The 16,216-nt window shown below is 38.6% G+C and overlaps 1 protein-coding gene across 15 annotated transcripts in view; it reads right to left on the minus strand.

Moving 5' to 3' along the window:
* The window catches only part of RIC8B (RIC8 guanine nucleotide exchange factor B), a 119,208-nt gene that overhangs the window by 90,674 nt on the left and 12,318 nt on the right, over positions 1-16,216 (minus strand). The window contains exon 3 of one of the 15 annotated variants that reach the window (XM_021710212.1): positions 3,721-3,818. The exons of the other annotated variants lie outside the window; for them this stretch is intronic. The gene's annotated coding sequence lies outside the window, so the exon portion shown is untranslated. The remainder of the gene's footprint in view (positions 1-3,720; positions 3,819-16,216) is intronic. 15 annotated transcript variants of the gene reach the window in all.

Here is a 16,216-nt window from a genome sequence, read left to right on the forward strand (position 1 = left end):
TTCTACATGAAGATAAATGAATACATTACAAATCACAACACAAAAGTCACATGAATTTTAAGACAAAAAATGAGATGTCAAAGAAATGTTTGTAGTTAAGGTAGGCTCCCTTGGATGATGTTTCCCCGGCCTCTCAAGGTTATGTCTCACTCTCCTCTGATGAATGTCACTGGATATATATTCCACAGGGGTCTAATTTTAGTTCTTAACTGAAATTGAAGGTCAGCCACCTAAATCTGATAGTTCTCAAATTTTGCCCTCTGTATATAGCACATGTGAGAGAGAGAGAGAGAATGCACACACACATTCAAGAACATTCATGCACATGCACAAAGGGGGGGCAAGGATTAAATTCCAAAATAAGTGTACTATAATTGTAGTTGGGACAATGTTGTCAGTTTTACAAGTCAGACCTATTTAAAAACTGTACTTCACAAAAATACTACATAGTTAATGACTTGTTGCCAGAAATTTTTAAATGTGCTTTTAATAAAGTTTATAGAGAGAGGATTCTGGAGGTCAAATGTGACATTCTTTATAAAAAGCTAGAGAGGAGACTGTCTACATGAATACTAATACAGCTGAGTCCATGTATATTTAGTTTAACATTACATACACTTTGGGGTTTTTCCTACTTGTAGTACAGAAGGCAATGGTAATTCCCACTCTTTATTTAATGGATAGTGTTTTTATGAATGAGGCTTTATCTCACTTCCTAAATTTCACCTCTAATTTCATCTTTCCTGCATATGTACATTTTCAGTGATACAATCCTTAATTATGTTCATGGTGATCTGCTGAAACAACTGAAAAAAGAGTTCTGAGTAACAATAAATAAGTTTGGCTCAAGTTTCTTTGTAAATTAGCAATTCTGAGAAAGACATGTTGCATCATCAAGAGTTCATTAACAGATGGGAAAGAGCTTAGGTATAAAGCTTATAAAACTAATCAGTTGCCCTTCCTTTGTAGACTAAGTACAGAAATGGGTATGTCAAAACTTTTTATTTCTCTTCATAGTACCAGCCAACTCTGTTTCTCTTACTGCTTAAATAAGAGTCTATATTTTTCAGAAGCTCTTTTCTCCACTGCCTATGTAAAATGTATTTTAGTCTTTTATATTAATATATTGGCAGATACAGACGTAACTTTATTTGTTTCAAATTACCAAATGAGAGAACATTACCTCATTTAATCTTTAGTTAGTTTTAGATAGCTATAGTTTGATTATCTAGTCTACTAACGAGGTTGGAGGATGGATACTGTCACAACAACATATACTTCTTATCTTGATGACTGATATGAATCCTGGTCTCACAACAGCTCCCTTGTCTCTTTCAGTGTATCAAGGCCTTTCCTATATATAATTTCTTTGGAGTTTCCTTACCTCCAATGCCATCTACCCCACTACACTTAACTACTCACTCTTAACTAGTTCCTCTATCTTTGAATCCTGGTTCTCAGATCTACTAGCCCGGCCATGTACAGAAGATAATCAGGGACTCTGCTGATAAGCTGATGTATGCACTGAATGTTTGTGTCCCTTGCCCCAAATTCATATGTGAAGACACCCACAATGTGATGATATTTGGAGATGGGGCATTTGGAAAATAATTAGGATTAGATGAAGTCATGAGGGTGGGACTTCCCTTTATAAGAGACACCAAAGAGCTTATTTTCTTTCTCTCCATGTAAACACACACAAAGAGGTCCTATGAGCACACAGTGGCAATAGCATCCACCCATAAGCTAAAAGAAGAGTCTTCAGAATGAAAGCTACCTTGACAGCACCTTGATCTTGGACTTCTCAGCTTTCAGAACTGTGAGAAATAAATTTCTGTCCTTTAAGCCACCCCATCTATGGTACTTAATTATGACAACCTAAGTGGACTAAGACAGCCAAGAACAGGAATGAGGGAAGTTAAGCTGTCTCAGTGAGAAAGCTGTACAATTTTAGAGGTCTTCAAAGGCACAGGAACACAATAATATAGCAGAAAATGCACAGAAATAAAATATATGGATTTTTTTCTACTCCCTAGCTCCACCATTTTCTGAATTTGGATCTGGAGCAATTTAATCTCTCTGAAACTGAATTTCCTCATTTGTAAGACAGAAATATATCTATCTCAGAGGCTTATGGTAGTTTTTACATATAGACAGCATCTGAGAGAACATATTATAAAAGTATAAGGCATCTAATATGTTACTTAATTAAAACAGTACAATTGAAGTAAAGAAAAGTACCTGGATTCATATACTAGCCCGGCCCCTGTAGCTATGTAAACTTGGGTAAATTTCTTGAAATCACTTGAGCTTCATTGACTTAACTATGAAAATAGGGAAAACCAACTAGGACTTATGAAACAAACTGATATATTAAAAAACCTCTAGCATTGTGCTTGGGGCAGAGTAGGAGACTAATGCACATTACATCATAAACATGGCTAGAAGAACAAACGGATTAAGAAATACTAACAGGCACATTCCACACAGGCAAAATATAGTTAGATAGGTTTTTACCAGTGTTTACCTTTTTAAATGGTAAAGCCACTTGAGAAAGGGAAAGGGTGACATTACAAAAATAACGCTATGATTTTGTATTAATTCTATAGATTCTATAGTGTCCATTACTAGGCACCTGTATACATAGTCCCAGTAAAGGCACACAACTGAAAATGCTCCCAATTTAAAATTCAAGTTCATGGTAATTATTAAAGAGACATATATTATAAGTGACAACATGTCTATTTTGAATTAGTGAGCTATGAAAGACCATGACTAAAGTAAATTATAACATTAGGGAGAGTGAACATATGTAAAATGAATAAGAAATGCTAAGTTTCAATATATAGCAATTTAAGCTATGGATTAAAAGATTGAAGGAATAAACTACAGGGAATTTTGCCAAAGAAAGCTTCTTGATAAATGTGTTGGGTCGTAGGTGGGGAAGAAAAATGACAGAGACTGAGTGGCAAAATGACAGAGACTGAGTGGCAGAAAGGAGGTAGGGAAGATAAGCCAAACAATGGACAACATGAACAGGAGCAGACAGGAATACAGGTAAACTAGGAGAATCAACCAAAGCAGATTTAGAGTTCATATAAGTAAAGCTAACAATTAGAGACATCCAAACAAAAAAACAAAACAAAAATCCCGTACAGAGTGGCTGGTGTATGTGTCCCATTACTGAAAGCATTCAGAGTGTGATGACCCTTAGTATAGGGTACTCTAGAAGGAATCATTGTACTGGAAGATACTATGTGTCCCTTACTACACTGTGAGTTCCTTGAGAATGAGCACTGCAAGATGATCACTAAAATCAGAAAGGGAGACAGAGGACCTGGTTTGAGTTCCAACTCTTCCACTCATTAATTTTCACTATGGGTAAATCAACCTCAGTTTTTCATGTATAAATGGAAGAGTTGGAAATACTGAACATGTTTGGTCAGCCAAGAACTTTCAGGTCCCTGAGAGTTTTCAAAGAATCAAAGATGTACAAATTATCCATTTTCCTTAGCATAAAATCACAATTCGTAGGGAAGAAAAGAGCTAACTGCTGTGAAAAAGAAACCTACATTTCTGGCAACAATAACAACAAATCAATCAATCTGAGGCATCCAAAAAAAAAAGGCTGAAATAATCCTATAGGTCAAGTACTGTACTGCCTATGGGAAGAGCTGACATAGCTATCTTCTTCACTAGTTATCCTATTCAGCCACTTACACCAGAAAGCGTTCTCTCCTGTTTTCTGTCAATACTGATAATTAGTTCAGTGTCAAAGCTTTGTTTATGCTCTGCATCAAATCTCAAATTTTGGATGCCTAAAATCAGAAAATGAATAGAACCAATTTATAAGCTACACAACAGGTCAATCCAATTACTAATAAGTAGCAGTATGGTGTAGTACACAGGTCATGGAGCCAGACTGCCTAGGATTGAATCACAGCTTCCCACTTAGTTTGGGTAAATAATTTTTGTGTGCCTTTGTTTCCTTATCTGTAAAATAAGCAAAATAATAGTATCTATTTTAAAGCTTTGTTGTGAGTTAATATGCTAACATCCATATAGTACTTGAATGGTGATGGGCATACAGTATATATTATCTACTAGTATTTATTTTAAAAATAGCTCTAGTGAGGTACAATTCACATAACAAAGTTCAGCCTATTAAATTGTACAACTCATTGGTTTTTACTCTATTCACACTTGTGCAATAATCATCACTATCTAATTTTGTAACATTCTCATTACCCCCAAAAGAAACTCAGCACCTCTTAGCAGTAACTCCTGTTTCCTCTCTTCCCTGGCAACCACTTCTCTTTCTGTCACCACAGATCTGCCTATTCTAAACACTTCACATTAATGAAATCATACAGTCTGTGGCCTTTTGTGTCTGACTTCTTCCACTTGGCATAACATTTTCAAGGCTCATCCATGTTTATAGCAGTATCAGTTACTTTATTCCTTTGTATGATCAAATATTTCATTGCATGGATATAACACATTTTGCTTATTCATTTACCTGGTGACGGACATTTGGGTCGTTTCTACATTTTGGCTATGATGAATGCTGCTGTGAATATTTGTGTACAAGGTTTTATGTGGACATATGTTTCCATTTCTCCTGGGTAAATACCTAGGAGTGCAAACCCTGGGTCAGATGGTAACTATTTAACCTTCTGAGGATCTGCCAGACTATTTTCCAAAGTGGCCACAACATATCAGCAGTAGGTGAGGGTTTTGATTTCTTCCTGTTCTTGCCAACACTTGTTATTATCTTACATTTTTGTTCTAGTCACCCTCGTGAAAGTGAAATGGTATTTCGTGGTGGTTTTTATGTGCATTTCCCTGCTGATGTCAAGTATCTCTTCATGTGTTTACTGGCCACCTAATGTATATTCTTTGGTACAATGTCTATTCAGATCCTTTGCCCATTTTTTAAAAAATTCATATTATGTAGAGATGAAGTCTTGCTATGTTGCCCAGGTTGGTCTTGAACTACTGGGCTCAAGCAATTATCCTGCCTTGGCCTCCCAAAGTGCTAGGATCACAGGTGTGAGACACTGCACCCAGCCCTTTGCTCATTTTTAAAGTGGGTTGCCTTTGAGCTCTAAGAGTTCTTATATATTTTCTCCCATTCTACAGGTTGTCCTTTAACTTTTTTTTTTGAGTCAGGGTCTCACTCTGTTGCCCAGACTGGAGTACAGTGGCATGATCCCAGCTCACTGCAGCATCAACCTCCTGGTCTCAAGTGATCCTTCCACCTCAACCTCCCAAGTAGCTGGGACTATAGGCAAATGCTACTACGTCTAGCCTTTTCTTTCCTTTTTTTTTTTTTTTTTTTGAAACAAGGTCTTGCTATGTTATCCAGGCTGGTCTCAAACTCTTGGGCTCAAGCATCCTCCCACCACCACCTCCCAAAGTGCTGGGTGCCCCTGACCCCTTTTACTTTCTTTATAGTATCCTTTGAAGCACAAAAAGTTATTGACTTTGATTAAGTCTAATTTATCTATTTTTTCTTCTTTTACTTGTGCTTTTGGTGATATCTTTAAAAATCCACTGCCAAATCCAGGGACAAGAAGATTTACCTCTATTTTCTCCTAGGAGTTTTATGGCTTTAGCTCTTACATTAAGGTCATTGATCCAAGTGTTTAATTTTTGTATGTAACATAAGGTAAGGATCCAGCTGCATTCTTTTACACGTGACTATCTAAGTGCCACAGCATCATTTGTTAATGTCTATATTTAGCCTCAAGTCTCAAACTGCCTTAATTATTATTGCTTTGCAGTACATTTTGAAGTCAGGAATTATGAGTCCCCTGAGCTTGTTCTGCCTTTGGAAATTGTTTTGGCTATTCTGTGTCTTTTGCTATTTCACATGAATTTTAGAACTGGCTTGTCAATTTCTACAAAGAAGCCATCTGGGTTTCTTGTTTTTTTGAGTTGGCGTTTCACTCTGTCGCCCAGACTGGAGTGCAGTGGCACGCTCCCAGCCATCGCAGCCTCGAACTGCTGGGCTCCAGAGATCCTTCTGCCTCAGCCTCCCAAGTAGCCAGAACTACAGGCGCATGTTACCATGCCTGGCTAAGTTTTGATTTATTGTAGAGACGAGGTCTTGCCAAGTTGCCCGGACAAGTCTCGAACCCGCTGGTTCAGGCAATCCACCCACCTCGGCCTCCCAAAGCACTGGGTTTACAGGCTGAGCCACCGAGCCTAGTCCACCTGGGTTTCTAAAAGGGACTGCATTGAATGTGCAGATCAATGTGAGGAATATCAACATTTTAACAATACTAAGTATTTTAAGTCATAAACGTGGGATTTTTTTTCATTTATTTCAATTTTAATTTCTTTCAATAATATTTTGTAGTTTTCAGAGTACAAGTCTTAATTATGTCCTTAGTTGTTGCTCTAAGGATTAGCTACACTCTCTTATCAGAATCAGCTCCAGATTTATAACTTATTCCAATGAAATAGAAACATTCCTATTTAGCACTATTCCTGTCTCCCTTTTTGTGGTATTATTTTTACATGTATCTGTAATTGTTACAAACCCAACGATACATGATAACTATTACTTTAATTTTGTCTTTTAAAGAAGCTGAGAGAAGAAAGGAAATACTTGCAGCATTTGTTATTTTAGCCATATTTATCATTTCTGTTTCTCTTGATTTGTTCTTCTGGACTCTAGTTATTATCAGGAGTCACTTCCTTAATCCAATACAGGTTTGCTCTCATTTACCTTTGTGTTGTTTTTGGCAAATACATTACATTTCTATATGTTATTGGCTGAACAATACATTATATACATATTGTCCTATATATCCTTCTAAAATCCATTAAGAGGAGAATGGAGAAGAAATACATATTTATACTGACTCTTACAATTACATAATTACCTTCACTGGTTCTCTTTATCTCTTCATGTGGATTTGAACTGCTGTCTGGGGTCATTTGCTTTCAGTTTGAAGAAATTGGTCTAATACTTCTTGTAAGGTGGGTAGTTGGCAAAAATTCTTTCAGCTTTTTGTTTATCTGAAAATGCCTTTATCTCTCCTGTATTGTTACAGTATAGCTTTATTGGATATAGGATACTTTTTTTTTTTTGAGTTGGTGTCTCACTCTGTCGCCCAGACTGGAGGGCAGTGGCCGCTCCTGGCCACTGCAGCCTCGACCTGCTGGGCTACGGCGACCCTTCAGCCTCAGCCTTCCAAGTAGCTGGAACTATAGGTGCGCGCTGCCACGCCCAGCTAATTTTTTGATTTATTATAGAGATGAGGTCTTGCCAAGTTGCCCAGGCGAGTCTCGAACCCGCGGGCTCAGGCGATCCACTTACCTCAGCCTCCCAAGGCACGAGATTACAGGCTGAGCCACTGAGCCCGACTGGATATAGGATTCTTGATTGAGGTTTTTTTCTTTAAACACTTTGAATATGTTATCCCAATGACTTTTTTTTTTTTTTTTTTTGAGTTAGGGTCTTACTCCTTTACCAGGCAAGAGTGCAGTGGCTCAGGAGATCCTTCCGCCTCAGCCTTCTAAGTAGCTGGGACTACAAGTGTGTGCCACCACACCAGGCTAATTTTTTAATTTTTTTGTAGAGACCAGGTCTCACTATGTTGCCTAAAGTGGTGTCCTGGGCTCAAGCAATCCTCCCACCTTGGCCTCCCAAAGTGCTAGAATTATAGGCATGAGCCACCACGCCTGGCCCACTGACCTATATTTCTGATGAAAAATTAGTTGTGAATCTCACTGAGTTTCCCTTGTAAGTAACACATCATTTTTCTTCTTATTGCTTTCAAAACTTTCTCCTTTTATGTGGCTTGTGGTTGTTTTTTTTTTGAATTGGAGTCTCACTCTGTTGCCCAGACTGGAGTGCAGTGGCCGCTCCCGACCACTGACTGCAGCCTCGACCTGCTGGGCTCCGGCAATCCTTCTGTCTCAACCTTCCAAGTAGCTGGAACTACAGGTGCGTGCTACCACGCCCGGCTAATTTTTTTGATTTATTGTAGAGATGAGGTCTTGCCAAGTTGCCCAGGTGGTTCTCAAACCTGCGGGCTCAGGCAATTCACTCACCTCAACCTCCCAAAGCACGGGATTACAGGCTGAGCCACCGAGTCCAGCTGCTTGTGGCATTTTCATTACGAGGTATCCATCTGTGGATCTCTTTGGGTTCACTGATCTTCTTGGATGTGTAGTTTCCAATGAATTTGGAAAGTCTTCGGTCATTATTTCTTCAAATATTTTTTTTCTTCTCCTTTCTCTCTTTCCTCTCCTGGTACTCCCATTACATGTATCTTGATGTGTGTTCTCTGAGAAGCTCTTCATTTTTCTTTGTTCTTTTTTCTGTCTGTTCTTTACCTTGCATATTCTCTATTGATTTATCGTTAAGTTTACTTATTCTTTTTTATGCCAGCTCAAATCTACTGTTGAGTCCCTTCAGTTCATTTTCACTTCAATTATAGTACTTCATTCCTCTGTTCAATTCCAGGGTTTCCACTTGGCCTTTTAAAAATATATATGTTAGGCCAGGCACAGTGGTTTACACCTGTAACTCCTTTGGGAGGTAAAGACAGGAGGAGTAACTGAGCCCATGGGCTCCAGATCAGCCTGGGCAGCTTTGGTGAGACCTCATCTCTAAAATCAATCAAAAAATTAGGCAGCTGTGGTGGACTGCGCCTATAGTTCCAGCTACTTGGATGGCCGAAGTGGAAGGATTGCTTGAGCACAGCAGGTCAAGGTTGTGGTAGCTGTGAGTGTACCACTGCACTCTAGCCTGGGAGACAGAGTGAGACTCTGACTCATAAATAAATAAACAAATAAAATCTCTGTATTGATATTTTCCATTTAATATCACATTGTCATCCTGTCTTCTGCTACTGCTTCAATCATATTTTCCTTCTGTTCTCCGAATATAGTTATAATAGATAACCTGAAGTCTCTTTTAAATTCAACAGCTGGTCATTCACACAAGCAGTTTCTGTTGTCTGCTTTTTTCCCTGTGTATAGGACATTTTTCCTATTTGTATATCTCATATCTTTGGGGGGAAACTGGGGATTTTATATCATATATTATAGCAATTTTATAATATATGAGTTATATCATATAGTCACCCCTCCCCACTACATTCAAGGACTTGCTATTGTATTTGCTTGTTTTAGTGAAGTCTGTTATCCTCTCCCTCCCCAAAGTGTGATGCTCTGATACTGTACCTTAGGGGCACAGCATCAGATATGCCCACAATTTCCTTAGAATCACACTGGCTTTGGCAGGCCCCTCCTTGGCTTTTTCTTTTCCTGACCACACCCAGTTGTTAAGCTCCACTCATTGCTGGCTGACTATCTATTGTCCTGAACAATGTCCTGGGGTAAAAATTGCACCACAAACTGATTCCAATCTATTAGGGCTCTTTTGAAGGGATGGTTCTGAGTTCAATAACTGAGATATGTTCTACCACAGGAGAGTTCCTCCCAACTGTCTCTCCTCCTTTCTCTCTAGCAAACTACTCCAGGTATCTCTTTTCTCCTTTCTCTCTAGCAAACTAGTCAGCCTGTAGATTCAATGAATCTGTCAATCTCCCCACAAGTGCCTTTCAACACAAACTGCACCATTAGACATGAACTGCTCCACACTCTGCTGCAAATGAAGTCAGTATCTTTGAGAAGACATTAAGAGGTCTCTGTTATAAGGCCTCTTTCTTCCCATGGGCAAAATTCCTAAGCCCTGGTGCGGATGCAGATGGCAGGAACAATTGCATGCTTCTCTGAGTTGACAACCTCACTTTAGAAGCTGAGAGCTCAACTGAAGTGGAGGTACGGCAGGCAGCCCCAGATCTCTTTGGCGGCCCTTCCTGGGGTGGAACCATGTCCCAACAGCCAGGACAAGGGGGATTGTGGTTATTCTCGGCAGTGTCACACCCAAGGTACGGCCTCTATCTCATAAGTGGGGGCAGGATGGAAGGAGGGAGGCCCCACCTCTCAGCACAGTCATCCAGAATTTAGTTTCAGTAACAGGTAGCTGGAAGCAGGATGAGAAATGCTGACATTCTGCCCCTCCTGGGAAAGTAGCCCTCCAACTGGGAGCTACGGAAAAAGGGAGGCCTGTATCCTTCACTGCACCAGTTTGGAGGAGTTTCTATCTCACTCACTAAGAGAGGGAGACAGCAGGTCTTGGTTCAAATACCACAGACTCACTTTTCTCTTTTAGAGATGGGGCCTCACTCTGTCACCCAGGCTGGAGTGCAGTCATGATCATGGCTCACTGCAGCCTTGAACTCCTGGGCTCAAGTGATCCTCCCTCCCACCTCAGCCTCCTGAGGAGCTGGGACTGCAGGGATGTGCCACCATGCCTGACTAATTTTTAAAAGTATTTTGTAGACATGAAATCTCGCTATGTTGCCAGGCTGGTCTCAAACTCCTGGCCTCAAGTGATTCTCCTGCCTCGGCCTCCCAACTAGCCTGGCCCACTTCGCTTAATGAGTTTTAGATTGTCTTGAATAAATGCTTCTTCACTGACTATATAACTTTGGGTCTATTTCCAGAGACTTTAAATGGTTGTTTTTTAAAGTAACTTTTGCTAGTTTCACTGGGGGGGTGGATCTATACACTTCTTCACATTGTCATGGCTGGAAGTGGAACTTCTTGACTAAATTTTTATATGAGAAAATGTGCCTGAAATGATAAAGCACAAATCAAAGATTCTATTTTTATCATCCCAGGAGAAATTATAAAAAGTGATAGGTGGGCACTGCGGCTCACACCTGTAATCCCAGCCCTTTGGGAGGCTGTGGCAAAAGGATTCCCTGAGTCCAGGAGTTCAAGAACACCCTGGCCAACATGGCAAGACCTCATCACTACAATAAATCAAGAAAAAAATTAGCCAAGGGTGGCAATGCACACCTGTAGCCACTTGGGGAGCTGAGGCAGAAAGATTGCCTGAGCAGACTGAGGATGCAGTAGCCGTGATTGTGTACTCCACTGGGCAACAAAGTGAGACCCCGACTCATAAACAAATAAGTAAATTTTTAAAAAGTGAGCCAAAGATCATGTATGTACTGCCATACCCATGACTTAACTAAGTCAGAAGGACTATTCTGTCCTTTCTCCTTAGATTTAGTGCTCCAATGCCTTGGCAAACATCTAAAATCAAAAGTGGAATTTGGAATGAAGTTTAAATTGTTTTATTTCAACTACTGTGAGGCATTCATTCTGACCTATGATACAACCCAGCCCTACTAAGTAAAGTTTTGTGCCAGTTTTATCTGGACAGGAATTTTAAAAGCCAAAGGTTTAGATGTACTTTTGGTATTGTGTATATGTTTTAAAGAGATCAAGATATTGAAAATTATCTTTAGAGTTTTTGGTTTCTAAATGAGAACTATACTTGTATGTGTCATGTATCAGAACAGTCCCTCAAGTAAGACATCAAAGAAATTTTGAGTCAATTCTGCAAGACAAACAAAGCTTATTTTGTTCTACTAAGAATTAGAGTTTGACAATTTCAAATGACCAAAATATATATAAAGGACTTTCAGAAACAGCATCCATTGGTTCCCACGCATGGATTCACAGTCTAGGATTAATGGTTCTATCTTGGAAAATTTTCCTTAGGGGAATCTAATATAGAAATTTACCCATTCATTTTCTGTAGTCCATAATGGCAATCTTCAGCATGCATCTATAACTGAGAAAGTGCCAAAGCAAACACCATAGACAAACAGCCAACTTAGAAACCAAGGCCTAACACAGGGCCAAGCATATAGGAATTGCTGAAAAAAATATTTGTGGATTGCAGAGATCTCTAATATGCCAAGTACATTCAAAGGCTGGCAGGGGGGAGGGGGAGGAAGTGAAAAGAAAAAGTATTTTAAATGGCAGAATGAACTTTTGTGTTCCTATACATTTGTTTCACTCCACAAACTAGCTCAACAAGTAACACTACCCCAAACCTAATAAATTTTTATGGCCCCCTAAAAGGAGTATGTGAGATAACCAAGAAGGTCAATTTTAGAGAAAACATATAATTTGAAAAAAGAAAGTACTGCTCTTTGTTTATGCCTCTAATCACACTATTTTAAAATCATATATTGTAACATATCATGTGTATTATCTATAACTATCATATTCTTACAGCATTATAATCTAATACAAAAGTTTAAAACACTGAAAAGAGAAAGAAAAATATAATGCACAGTAATAATATTCAGGTAGCCACCATTTGTCTTTGTATGGCTTTTCTTCGTTTTACACGGTGTGATCATATTGTATGCACACTTTTGCATCCTACTTTTTCAGTGAACAATATGAGATGTGCTAGAGATCCTGCTGAGCAGCGAAAATAATAGGAAGCACAAAACCAAGCAATATGTACAAGGCACAAGACTTCTGACCACTCAATCTCCAAGCTCCCTTCATTCACTAACAGGCATTTATCTCAGGTGTCTATTTGTGCCATATGCAGTGGTGGGGATGAAAATACAAAGATAAGTTCTTATCCTCAAAGAGCTCACAATCTGAACTTGGCAATTACCCTATAGCTTCACAGAAATACGCACTTACTGCATGAGTTTAAAGGTAATGAAATATGCTTAACATCTGCCTATTTTAACTTCATTCTTTTGAGGAAAATTACTATGAGCACAAAGATTTATCTCAGACACCTGAAGTTTTCCACAGTTGATAAAGCTGTAGTCTTACCTTTTTAAAAAATTTTTTCCTCTCAAGCTTACTTAGAACCCCTTTATGTATTCTTTAGGTAAAACAACTGCATTTCTTTTATTCATTTTATGATATTTATTATACTTAGTATTCTATTGGTTTTGAGGTTAGTTTTGTTTTAAAAACCAACATAGAAGCTTTCATTTCCTCAAGATGTGAATTTTCTGATTATTCCTCATATCCCCCCTCATCCTATATATTTGCATCATATATTTGTTTATGTGTTGGTAGATAATCACAGCCTACCAATCTTGGTAGAGAATGTAAAGCAAATGTTTCAATAAGTTCAGGTGCTTATATCCAAATAGACAACAAGCCACATGCACCTGGAATTATTTGCATTATATGCACAAACGTTAGCAGTTGTATCTGACTTTACTTCTCTAGAAAAATATAAGCATTCATAGTCGGTAATTTCTTTTGTTATCTTCCAATTTAGGTATAGTTGGATAACGGTTTCTCAAGTTATGAAATAAGAGATACAACAAGGTACTGGGTCATAATTTCAAGCCTTCTGAAATATACCTCAAATGGTAATAAGAGGGAGCTATGGAGCAGTGAGCAGTAAAAGAGGTGCATGTGACAGTCAGACAATCTGTTTTCTATTTGAGGCTGTACCACTTACTAATGGTGTTGAGAATTAGTAAGTTGTCATTCACATGAGCCTCTGTTTCCTTATCAATAAAATAGGAATGGTTGTATTCTCACCCACTAGCACTACTAGTGGGAAGCAAATCTTTGTTAAAAATGCAAAACACTAAATAAGTGTCAGGAATTAGATCTAGAATCATCAACTTATAGCCATCTCCTAAAAAGCACAGTGTAATCAAGGTTTATTTTTTGAAGGGCACGGCTCTCTTATGCTAAGTTTCTAAGTTGTCACAAAGGTTTTTTATATAAGAGAGGTACAGTGTTTCTCAAAGAGACAGTACCGTAGTTTATCGAAAAAAGGTGCTGCTGTTACCAAGTCATTGCTGGCAAAAGGCTCCAGAGACACATTTAGGAAAGAGAACTAGGTCAGCAAAACAAACTGGGGAGTAATTTGAGTTCCTTTTATTTTCAGAGTAGGTTTAAGGTGGAGAAAGGCCTACTATTCTATGTCTCTACATAGGGAATTTAAAAAGCTGTTTCAGTGTAGATCCTCTTTAGCTGTCCAATAGTTTTGATGTCAAAGTCTAAAAAGGGCCTTAGGCATGAAAGAGTCACTAATGGTTTTAACCCTTGGAGACTGAAGTGGATTTGTTTGCCAATGTTTTTCCACTAATGAAAATTACCTAACTAGGTCCCTAATGACATTTGTTTATAACAGACTTCCTAGGAAGCAAAAATCTATACACTATAACTGAGAGTAAGCAATAATACAGTAGTTACTCTCTCTAGAGACCAAAAAGTCAGGAAAAGACAATACTTTGAAAATGCTAGTTTTTTCTACTACTCTACTGGAAATAAACATGTTTTATTAATAACTATATGGGAAATGTCTGCCCTTCAACTGAAATTTATATGGGGTATGGGAATCTCTTGTCTTAATGTACTTATTTTGACCAGTGAAAGCACTGCCAAAGACTCTAAAGTCTGACTCCTAAAGCACCATGAATCTATAGATGTAATATGGATTCTCCCAACTAAATTAAATAAATAGCAGTTGCTTTCCTAGCCCGAATACCAATCATGAGTTTCTCAAATAGTTTGTTCTTTTTAACACTTTGCTTCTTTTTGTCACTTTACTCTCTCTCTCATTAGCACGTAACAGCATGCTTCTCTCTCTTACCACATCAAAACATTCCATAGTGTATATGTGCCATAGTTTCTCCAAATACTCCTTAATTGTTGGACACTGGTTGTTTCAAACCTTGTGTTTCTATGTAAAAAAATGTTTCAATGAATAACTCTGTTAACTGCAGTTCAATCTATCCACAGAACAAATTTCTACAAGTGGCACTGCTTGGTCACAGGGTAAAATGCATCTGTAATTTTGGCAGACACTGATGGTTTCTCCTCCATAGAGATTGTGCCATTTTGTACTTCCACCACATATATTTATGAGTACTTATTTCCTGAAGATCATCTATAAAAATATACATTGGGTTGGGTGTGGTGGCTCATGCTTGCAATACCCACACTTTGGGAGGCCTAGGTGGGAGGATTCCTTGAGGTCAGTAGTTTGAGACCAGTCTGCAACACAGCAAGACCCCATCTCTACTAAAATATAAAAAAATTAGCCAGGTGTGGTGGCATGCACCTGCAGTCCTAGACACTTGGGAGACCAAAGCAAGAAGATCACTTGAGCCCAGGTGTTTGAGGTTACAGTGAGCTATGACTATGTCGCTGTACTCTAGTCTAGGTGACAGAGTGAGACTCTGTCTCTAATAAATAAATAAGTTACAAAAAAATACATCCTCCACCCCTCAATTATGACTCAGTAGGTCAGGGTTTGGGCCTGAGCAGGCCCATCTTGAAAAACTCCCCAAAGAGCATATCTCTGGTTGAGAATCTCTGTTTAAAAGGTATTCTAGTCTTGTTTACATTGTTCAAATCCAAAAGAAAGTCAGAGTTAAACCTTTAATCTACAAAGTTTAAAGTGTACTTCATGGTCACTCATTCAATAAATACTCTTTGAATATCTATTATGTGCTGGACACTCTAGATGCCAAGGATATAAAAAGATACCAGGGTCTAATATTAATAGACACAGATAAATAATTAAGAAACAAAGTGTAAGCATTAGTGTTAGAGATTTACATGGAATATCATGGGAATGTTGAAGAGGGATACTTTACCCTAACCAGAATGCTAGAGGAAACTTGCTAAAGGAGATGACCCAGAGGTGAGTAGGGATTAAACAGATAAAAAAGAGGTGTACAAGAGGGAGAGGGCATTCTAAGTAGAAAATATGCAAAGGTATTAAGTAAGAACAGAGGGAATATGTATGTGTGTGTGACTGAAAACATTTAATAATGCTAGAATGCAAAATACAAGAGAGAAAAAGGTAAGAAATGGGATGCAAAAGTAGGCAGGGATCAGGTCACTGAGCAGCTAATATGCCATGTTAAGAAGCTTTAGCTGGGTGTGGTGGTGCACACCTGTAGTTTCAGCTACTTGGAAGGTTGAGGCAGAAGGGTCGCCTGAGCCCAGCAGATTGAGGCTGCAGTGGCCATGAGAGTGCCACTGCACTCCAGCCTGGGTGACAGAGTGAGACTCAAACTCAAAAAAACAAAACAAAAAAAAAGCTTCAAGACCCGCCTGGGCAATTTGGTGAGAACTCATCTCTACAATAAATCAATAAAAATAAAAAATTAGTAGCCAGGCATGGTGGTGTGTTCTTGCAATTCCAGTTACTTGGGAAGCTGAGCCTAGGGGATCGCTTGAGCCCTGGCGTTTGAGCTTATTTTCAAGTTCTTTCTTCTTTAGATTTTCATAAATGTTGCTATATTGTTTATTCATTTTTAAAGTCTCCTAAAACAGTGGTAAATACAAAAGTGCAATGTCTTGTTGGTCTTATACTGCA

This window comes from Carlito syrichta, unplaced genomic scaffold (assembly GCF_000164805.1).
Source record: "Carlito syrichta isolate Samal-C Ts95f unplaced genomic scaffold, Tarsius_syrichta-2.0.1 Scaffold288311, whole genome shotgun sequence".
Classification (NCBI taxonomy): Eukaryota; Metazoa; Chordata; class Mammalia; order Primates; family Tarsiidae; genus Carlito; species Carlito syrichta.